Genomic DNA, 11275 nt, shown 5'->3' on the forward strand with positions numbered 1-11275 from the left:
TTTAATTCTGACTAGGTATAGATGTTTCTACTGTAAATAACGATTGGTTCTGAGAAGGTACAGACATCAAATTTTCTTAGAAAATTTAATTCTGACGAGGTAAAGTTGTTTTTACTGTAAATAACGGCTGGTTCTGAACAGGTACAGACACTAAGTTTAATTCTGACGAAGTATAGCTGTTTTTACTGTAAATAACGATTGGTTCTGAGAAGGTACAGACATAAAGTTTTCTTCCAAAATTTAATACTGACAAGGTATAGTAGTTTTACTATAAAAAACGGTTGGTTCTGGGGAGGTACCGACACTTAGTTTAATTCTGACAAGAAATAGTTGTTTTTACTGTTAATAACGGTTGGTTCTGAGGAGGTACAGACACAAAGTTTTCTTAGAATATTTAATTCTGACTAGGTATAGATGTTTCTACTGTAAATAACGATTGGTTCTGAGAAGGTACAGACATAAAATTTTCTTAGAAAATTTAATTCTGACGAGGTAAAGTTGTTTTTACTGTAAATAACGGCTGGTTCTGAACAGGTACAGACACTAAGTTTAATTCTGACGAGGTATAGCTGTTTTTACTGTAAATAACGATTGGTTCTGAGAAGGTACAGACATAAAGTTTTCTTCCAAAATTTAATACTGACAAGGTATAGTAGTTTTACTATAAATAACGGTTGGTTCTGGGGAGGTACCGACACTTAGTTTAATTCTGACAAGGTATAGTTGTTTTTACTGTTAATAACGGTTGGTTCTGAGGAGGTACAGACACAAAGTTTTCTTAGAATATTTAATTCTGACTAGGTATAGATGTTTCTACTGTAAATAACGATTGGTTCTGAGAAGGTACAGACATAAAATTTTCTTAGAAAATTTAATTCTGACGAGGTAAAGTTGTTTTTACTGTAAATAACGGCTGGTTCTGAACAGGTACAGACACTAAGTTTAATTCTGACGAGGTATAGCTGTTTTTACTGTAAATAACGATTGGTTCTGAGAAGGTACAGACATAAAGTTTTCTTCCAAAATTTAATACTGACAAGGTATAGTAGTTTTACTATAAATAACGGTTGGTTCTGGGGAGGTACCGACACTTAGTTTAATTCTGACAAGGTATAGTTGTTTTTACTGTTAATAACGGTTGGTTCTGAGGAGGTACAGACACAAAGTTTTCTTAGAATATTTAATTCTGACTAGGTATAGATGTTTCTACTGTAAATAACGATTGGTTCTGAGAAGGTACAGACATAAAATTTTCTTAGAAAATTTAATTCTGACGAGGTAAAGTTGTTTTTACTGTAAATAACGGCTGGTTCTGAACAGGTACAGAAACTAAGTTTAAGTCTGACGAGGTATAGCTGTTTTTACTGTAAATAACGATTGGTTCTGAGAAGGTACAGACATAAAGTTTTCTTCCAAAATTTAATACTGACAAGGTATAGTAGTTTTACTATAAATAACGGTTGGTTCTGGGGAGGTCCCGACACTTAGTTTAATTCTGACAAGGTATAGTTGTTTTTACTGTAAAGTAACGGTTGGTTCTGAGGAGGTACATACATTTAGTTTAATTCTGAAGAGGTAAAGTTGTTTTACTATAAATAACGGTTGGTTCTGGGGAGGTACCGACACTTAGTTTAATTCTGACAAGGTATAGTTGTTTTTACTGTAAAGTAACGGTTGGTTCTGAGGAGGTACATACATTTAGTTTAATTCTGATGAGGTAAAGTTGTTTTACTATAAATAACGGTTGGTTCTGGGGAGGTACCGACACTTAGTTTAATTCTGACAAGGTATAGTTGTTTTTACTGTAAAGTAACGGTTGGTTCTGAGGAGGTACATACATTTAGTTTAATTCTGATGAGGTAAAGTTGTTTTACTATAAATAACGGTTGGTTCTGGGGAGGTACCGACACTTAGTTTAATTCTGACAAGGTATAGTTGTTTTTACTGTAAAGTAACGGTTGGTTCTGAGGAGGTACATACATTTAGTTTAATTCTGATGAGGTAAAGTTGTTTTACTATAAATAACGGTTGGTTCTGAGGAGGTACTGATCGACACTTAGTTTAATTCTGACAAGGTATAGGTGTTTAACTGTAAATAACGGTTGGTTCTGAGAAGGTACTGACACTCATATTTCTTAGAAAATTTAGTTCTGACAAGGTATAGTAGTTTTACTGTTAATAACGGCTGGTTCTGAACAGGTACAGACACTAAGTTTAATTCTGACAAGGTATAGCTGTTTTTACTGTAAATAAAGATTGGTTCTGAGAAGGTACAGACATAAAGTTTTCTTCCAAAATTTAATACTGACAAGGTATAGTTGTTTTACTATAAATAACGGTTGGTTCTGAGAAGGTACAGACATAAAGTTTTCTTCCAAAATTTAATTCTGACAAGGTATAGTTGTTTTTACTGTTAATAACGGTTGGTTCTGAGGAGGTACAGACACAAAGTTTTCTTAGAATATTTAATTCTGACTAGGTATAGATGTTTCTACTGTAAATAACGATTGGTTCTGAGAAGGTACAGACAGAAAGTTTTCTTCCAAAATTTAGTTCTGACAAGGTATAGTAGTTATACTATAAATAACGGTTGGTTCTGGGGAGGTACCGACACTTAGTTTAATTCTGACAAGGTATAGTTGTTTTTACTGTAAAGTAACGGTTGGTTCTGAGGAGGTACATACATTTAGTTTAATTCTGATGAGGTAAAGTTGTTTTACTATAAATAACGGTTGGTTCTGAGGAGGTACTGATCGACACTTAGTTTAATTCTGACAAGGTATAGGTGTTTAACTGTAAATAACGGTTGGTTCTGAGAAGGTACTGACACTCATATTTCTTAGAAAATTTAGTTCTGACAAGGTATAGTAGTTTTACTGTTAATAACGGCTGGTTCTGAACAGGTACAGACACTAAGTTTAATTCTGACAAGGTATAGCTGTTTTTACTGTAAATAAAGATTGGTTCTGAGAAGGTACAGACATAAAGTTTTCTTCCAAAATTTAATACTGACAAGGAATAGTAGTTTTACTATAAATAACGGTTGGTTCTGGGGAGGTTCCGACACTTAGTTTAATTCTGACAAGGTATAGTTGTTTTTACTGTTAATAACGGTTGGTTCTGAGGAGGTACAGACACAAAGTTTTCTTAGAATATTTAATTCTGACTAGGTATAGATGTTTCTACTGTAAATAACGATTGGTTCTGAGAAGGTACAGACATAAAATTTTCTTAGAAAATTTAATTCTGACGAGGTAAAGTTGTTTTTACTGTAAATAACGGCTGGTTCTGAACAGGTACAGACACTAAGTTTAATTCTGACGAGGTATAGCTGTTTTTACTGTAAATAACGATTGGTTCTGAGAAGGTACAGACATAAAGTTTTCTTCCAAAATTTAATACTGACAAGGTATAGTAGTTTTACTATAAATAACGGTTGGTTCTGGGGAGGTACCGACACTTAGTTTAATTCTGACAAGGTATAGTTGTTTTTACTGTTAATAACGGTTGGTTCTGAGGAGGTACAGACACAAAGTTTTCTTAGAATATTTAATTCTGACTAGGTATAGATGTTTCTACTGTAAATAACGATTGGTTCTGAGAAGGTACAGACATAAAGTTTTCTTCCAAAATTTAATTCTGACAAGGTATAGTAGTTATACTATAAATAACGGTTGGTTCTGGGGAGGTACCGACACTTAGTTTAATTCTGACAAGGTATAGTTGTTTTTACTGTAAAGTAACGGTTGGTTCTGAGGAGGTACATACATTTAGTTTAATTCTGATGAGGTAAAGTTGTTTTACTATAAATAACGGTTGGTTCTGAGGAGGTACTGATCGACACTTAGTTTAATTCTGACAAGGTATAGGTGTTTAACTGTAAATAACGGTTGGTTCTGAGAAGGTACTGACACTCATATTTCTTAGAAAATTTAGTTCTGACAAGGTATAGTAGTTTTACTGTTAATAACGGCTGGTTCTGAACAGGTACAGACACTAAGTTTAATTCTGACAAGGTATAGCTGTTTTTACTGTAAATAAAGATTGGTTCTGAGAAGGTACAGACATAAAGTTTTCTTCCAAAATTTAATTCTGACAAGGTATAGTAGTTATACTATAAATAACGGTTGGTTCTGGGGAGGTTCCGACACTTAGTTTAATTCTGACAAGGTATAGTTGTTTTTACTGTTAATAACGGTTGATTCTGAGGAGGTACAGACACAAAGTTTTCTTAGAATATTTAATTCTGACTAGGTATAGATGTTTCTACTGTAAATAACGATTGGTTCTGAGAAGGTACAGACATAAAATTTTGACTATTGAACGTAAAGCTATATACTAGTTAATAACTTATTACATAGATATTGATAGCAGCAACGTAGCCGCTAGCTGCTACGATATTGAACCCAACCCTGGTATTTCAGGGTATTGTTGTTTTTACACCTTTTTAAGGAATCTCGTGATGTAGTTCACATTTAAATGCCTATTTACGTGAATTTTAAAATAAATTTTACTTATATAAATTTTGTATTCAATGGCTTGTTTGCATTTTATTTTTCAGGAGACATCAGTTACAGAAGCTGGGTTAGACCATTTACCTCTGGACATCAACACTTTTATTGAGCATATATAATACTTTTAAAAGAATTTGAAAATGACCATAGAATTATAAATTTAATACAAAAATATTTTTTGTTTCAAGAAAATCCAGAGCATGTAACCATGATTTATCTGTAGACCGCAACGAATGGAAATGTTTACAATGATTAAAAAGTATATAATAAATATATTTATATTTATTATAATATTAATGATAAAACATGAATAAACTATTTATATTGTATGGTATTGTTGTATAATAATTTGACATGATAAAATGAATAATTTAAATTAAGTCTACATTGAATAAGTTGAATTTTATTTTTTGGAGATGTAACAAAAGTTCGAAAAGGTGACCCATATAATTTGATTTTTCTATACATGAAATAATATATACAACAGTCGATGTTTTTCAAAAGATCTTTCAGTCAGTGCCATTAAAGAAAAGTTAAAATATATGTACAATTTAGAAAAAATAATGGCAGTCAAAAATAAGAGACAAAAACACTTTGATACCATGTGGAATGCATTTAAAGTATTATTTTTATAATTCAACTTGTCATTTTTTTTACAACCTATATTTATACAGGGCGGTATGAAAATAAAAATGTAGACGAATAGAGGTAGACGAAAGAGTGTTTTATTTGTTTTGAAAAAGTAGAAGATGAAAAACATGTCGTATTATCATATTATTTGCAGATTTTCGTTTTTGTTTATTATATATAATATATGTATATATAGTGAAGCTATGAAGAATAATGTAGATCTTATAGGGTTTGCCGGTGTAATAAATAGTGTGTATATATTTAAAATATTAATTATTATGATACTGTTACCATAACCGGATTTATTATTTTAAGTCGAAGAAATGCCTTTTTGTTTTCTTAAAATTAAATTATTTTAAAAGTCGTATGTATTTCAAATATATTTTTATAGATAATTTGTTTTACAATCATGCATAATTCTTTTCAAAATTAGAACTCGTATTTTATATTTTATATTTGTAAATCGTGTTTTATATTGTGTTCATCGCTCTGTGTGTAAATTGTATATTTATGTATCGCAAGTGGTGAGACTATAATAAAATATTGCATCAGAATCTGAGTCTTAATTTCCCATTTTATTACCGAAGTTCTCGACAGTTTTATTGAGCACTGAATTAGACTTTCGCATTTTATTAACTGATTAAAGATTTGACGTTAGTCAATATGTTCACATCTATCACCAGTGGCACGCTCTTTATTTCATTATTCTATCATTGGTTGGCAGTTTTTATGATGTTTCCATTCTTTCTCATTTGTCCAGGATCGTGTAAAAATAACATACGTGACATGATATTAAGATGTTACTCTCGCATGATAAATATTATTTGAAGTAGAGCAGAATATTTCATATGTGTTAAGTTCTTTTATTTTTATAGTTTATTGAAAATAATGTACTACTATGCTCTAATATCTTACATAATTACAAAATAACGCATTATATGATAAATAACAAAAATAATGAATAAAAAACAACATCAGTTCCGACATGTGTGTCACAGGGATTTAGTTAGTATTTAACTTCACGCCAAAGAATACATGACTTGTGCAATGCCAAACAATAAATGTATCTACTGTCATAAATCTGCATGAAATATTTCTCACTGTACGTCCAGAGGCGGATTTAGGGAGGGGGCAGGGGGGGAAATTGGTTGCTTATATAGGGAATCACTGAAGCGTGACTGGGCGGGCCCCATCTTAGGTCAGTCAGTGCCCCCCCCCCCCCCCCCCCCCCCCCCCCCAATTATGAAAGTTTCTGGATCCGCCACTGACGTCAGACAATAAACAACAAGCAAAATTATAATTGAATATCAAAAGCAGTAACCGATCTATACAAGGGTTATTCCGTCGAAAGGGGACGATAAATGGACTGACACATGTAAGGAATGAGCAATATTTCTTGCACGTAACAACATTGTAGTTTTCAGAAAAGAGCAGGCGTATGCACTCACACCAGCAAAGTAGAAAGGGGTATGAATATAAGTTGTATAATAACTTCTTTCAAAATCCACTATAAATAAATACGAGATGCGGGGGTTGTGTTTCGTCAAACCAAGATAATTCTTACAGTCATTTAAACTATTCAAATAATTATAAAGCTTATACTTTTATATGCGAGGCACACGTTTTGTCTGAGTTAGACTCTTCATTGACGCTCAGACCAATTTTGCATGATTTTAAACTTTGAACTTCGTGTTTCACGATACGATTATACTAAGAATTTAATTCTCTTTTCAAAACAAATTGTTTTCCAGTTTAATTAACAATCTATTTTTTATTTAATTACATTAGTAATTATGCAATTTATAATGTACATGTTATTATAAAATTCGTAAACGATTTTATTAAACATTTTCGTCATTAATAAATGTTTTATCAACAAATATCTTTAACGATTTAAAATTTCGACTTAGGATATGTCTAGGACGTCCTAACATAAGATTCATCTGAGATAGCTTCGAGACACAACTTAAGAGTGTCCTAAGTTGATCTTAAGTCCGTCCTAAAATTGGTCTTATCTATGACTTATGACGAATCTTAGGATACTTTCGAGAACACCACCCCAGGTATCCTTCATCAGTATATATGATTGTGATGTTGAGTGAATCAATTATCAGTCTACTTAGATTATGCTGTTACCATCTTGAAGTTTATAGAATAAAAAAGACAAACCGAACATCAGTTAAGACGCTTGCACAGTTCTAAAAATTTGTTAAACACGACATAGGCCATATGACTAACTACATCAGAGAGTTCAATTATATGCTTCAAATGAAATTAACAATGTGCGATATGAGCTAGCACAACTCCAAAGCTTTAACGGTATCGATACTTATGATGTTACAAGAAAGATTATATACGTCAATAAGATTTCCAAATAAACAGCACTGAACGGTCTAAATTTGTAAATATTTCAGATTTGACAACGGTAGTATAGTTTCATTAGAGTTTGCTATGTTTAAAACCAACGGCTGTTAAAGTATAATAATAAATTTTGTCAAACATCATATATATATATATATATATAAATAAATGTCTAAAAATATAACTTAACCCGCTAATCAATACATTAAAAAGTTCTATTAGATTGTAAATAGAAATGCGCAATATTTCGCTAAACAAATAAGCTTCATCAGGCGTGTGCATCTCTCAAGGTTCTATGTTGTGATGTTGTGCTATTGTTTCCGAAAAAAGAGAGAAGGTTTGGTACCATTTAAACATTTTATCCCGCTGCAAATGTTTGCACCTGTCCTAAGTCAGAAATCTGATGTATGTAGTTGTCGTTTGTTTAATATGTAATTTATATGGGTTTTTTTCTCGTTTTTTATATAGATTAGACCGTTGGTTTTCTTGTTTGAATGGTTTTACACTAGTTTTGGTGGCTCTTTATAGCTTTTCGTTCGTTGTGAGCCAAGGCTACGTGTTGAAGGCCGTTCATGGACCTATAATGGTTTACTTTTATAAATTTTTAATTTGGATTGTGAGTTGTCTCATTGACACCACATCTTCCTATATCTATGGCTTACAAGAATAACGCACAGCAAATCTTTAATGAATTGATAACGGTAACAAAATACCGCAAAAGAAATAATTTTTAAGTTTTAGAAGGAATTTTTTGGTATTGAAAATCAAAACGTAAAAGGAAATAAATGATGTTAAATATGTGTGTTTTTTTTTTAAAGATTTTTCATCAAAACTGTCTTGATCATTACAAATTAAGTAGCATATATACTAGTCCACAAAAGAAACGATACACGACTTTCGAATCAAATTGTTCAAGAAGTATTTATCATAAAACAAGATTATAAACACTATTTTAAAAACTTTTAATTTGCCATGTATGTGCATATAATTATGAAAATCAAAACCTGTCGGAAAGAAACAAAATTCCGCGTAAATGATCCATAAGATTCAAATTATTTTTGCTAAAAATTAGATTTTAATCAACACATACATTTCCAAGTACCAGACAAAAATACAATTTGTTTAAAAATATACAATATGCTATTCAAGTTATGTTTATGTTGTAAATATTTGGTTGATTTTTTTTTTATTTTGGGTTTTTTGAAATCTGAAAAAATGTATAAAAAAAAATGAAAAATTTGTTTACGTCCCAAATTGTTTATATGAAGACACAATGTTAACTATAAGTTTCGAAACTTTCAGATTATTTTAAGTTTGATACCGTGGTTTTGATTTTCACTTCACATATACTTAGCTATATGGTTAATGACAGGGTAATGTATACATTATTGGGCCGAATTTTGCGTTACAAATAAACGAAGAAACTGTATGACTGTTTAACACATTTAGCGAAGGGAAACATTGTCTTCATCTTTAAATGAGAAGTTGGCATCATAAGTTGAACTTCGGTTTTTAACATTATCGGTTTATGTAAATTTTGTACAAAAAAGTAATTTCGCCCAATGATGTTTTTTGTAAACGATTTATAGTTCCGTGGTCATTCGGTATTACCATCTTTAATATTGGTCATGTATGCTAGTAATGAAAAATTCATCTTGAATTCGAAAAAAAAAATTCGTGTATCGTTTCTTTTGTTGACTAGTATATTTAATCGGCCATATTTAATACATGCTGATTTTTATGTTAGATAGAATATACTTGGATGGATTTCCATTTTCTTTGTTTACAAATTTTACTGCAATTTATATGAAACCAGTGATATATATCTGTTGACAAATTTGAGTCTATGTAAAAAAGAAATCGTACGGTGACCAGTTGGAATTACATCGTCCAGTTTAATGTTATTTCTTTGGTATGGATTAAAATTGGCACTTTCATTCTTTCCGTATGGTCTTCAATTAACAGATCAAATTAAATTAATTTTAATTGCTTTTATTCTATACTGTAAAAGTTTTCACGACGTTATCTTGAAACTCCCCAAGTTTATGCAATTAAACCCTTGTGCCTAAAAGATGGGCGTTAGGAATATTTATTTGTGGCATATTTATTATTTTATACATCCAGCTTATATATATACTCTGTACTCTCAGGCCCATCAGTCTTTTATGTATATGTTTCAAGTAAAGACAAATTGTGAATGTACAATCTGTAGCTTTCGTAGTGTTGCATGTTTGCATATATTTTAAGAAAAAAACTTTGTGTGCAGATTTCAAAGTTCTATATGACTGTTGTGATTAATTTTAATATGTTGACATTCTTTTTAAAAAATCGGTAGCAGAGCGAAAATAAACTTTGTGAGTTCTAAAAATCAGTGCCATAATGGAAAGGATCGAAATAATATAGTTTCGGTAAGTAAATAAGATATTGTTATGTTACTCTATGGTCGTGTTGTTGTCCCTTTGAAACATTCCACATTCCCCTTTCCAATTTATTTGTGTTATGTAATATTTGGACATCAAAATTAGTATTTGCAATAAAATTTTGAAAATAAACGAAATAACAAAATATTGTCATATTTAAGCAACCGAAATAGTATTTCGGAGAGTACAATCGTATTACTGTTTTTGGTGGGTTTTTTTGGGTGGATATTGTAGGGAAGAAAAAGACGAATGTTGTCCACACTCTTTGCAGTCAAAGCTCGTTGTTGAACCCCGTCTTTTGAGTTTCATTGTTTACTTTTACAAATTACAAATCGTGACTTTGACGGAGAAGAGTCTCATTGACGTTCATACAATACCTTTTATATCTAATTAGACAGTGCCTATAGTTATAATATAAAGAGGTCGACTACGATACGTCATGGTACCATTTTTTTGAGACATCTTTATCAAAAGTGTGTTAAATATGCATGCAATGACTTACTACATTTTTCTCGTTATTTCTTTAATTAACTCTTTGATATATATTATAGTGCCTATTATGCATGCCTAACCCTCTTTTTAGCCAAATCGGTTGTCAATTGTCATAAATATTTATTTTATTTTTATTAGACGTTATTGTATGTAATTTGATCAGGCCTTTATTGTGCTCTTCCCAAAAAAAAATATTGAATTGATTGATTGCAACATTGGAAAATTAAACTACAAAAGTAGAAACAAATACATCGTTTAATCAGTGTTGACTGACCCTGTTTGAACTCTTAATAATGCATGCACATGTTGTTGGTAAACATACTTTTTACAAACGTAAAGACGCATTTTTAGCGAGTGCATAGCTTGTTAAAGTTTATTTAAACTTTGCAAACGTCTGTTAGACCCTGTTCACACTAGCATTTTTGTTTTATCGATCTAATTTGAATCGATCTAAATAAAACCAGTTAGCGTTCAAATTATCTTTATTCATATCGATCTCTATCGGTCTAATCTGAACAACAGCGTTTACACTACAATTAAAAACGCAATCGATCTAACCTTTTTGCCCGTAAAACTGTAAACAAATGTGTATAAATAGAACTGATTTATCAAATTCATGTGTTGATACACTGATACACATACTTGGAAAAAAAATTTGGATAAACTTATTGTTTCTCTTGAATCACAAGTTAAAATTTTGATACTGGTGTTATTGCAGTTTTCTTTAATTTAAAAAAAATAACTGTAGCAACGAAGTTACAACACGACGCCAGAAATACTGCGGTTCATGCAAAGAAAAAAAATCAACATAAGAAAAAAAAGTAACAGATTTCGCAAATCTATGCTATGGCGAAGACA

Source organism: Mytilus trossulus, chromosome 8, assembly GCF_036588685.1.
Source record: "Mytilus trossulus isolate FHL-02 chromosome 8, PNRI_Mtr1.1.1.hap1, whole genome shotgun sequence".
Taxonomy (NCBI): Eukaryota; Metazoa; Mollusca; class Bivalvia; order Mytilida; family Mytilidae; genus Mytilus; species Mytilus trossulus.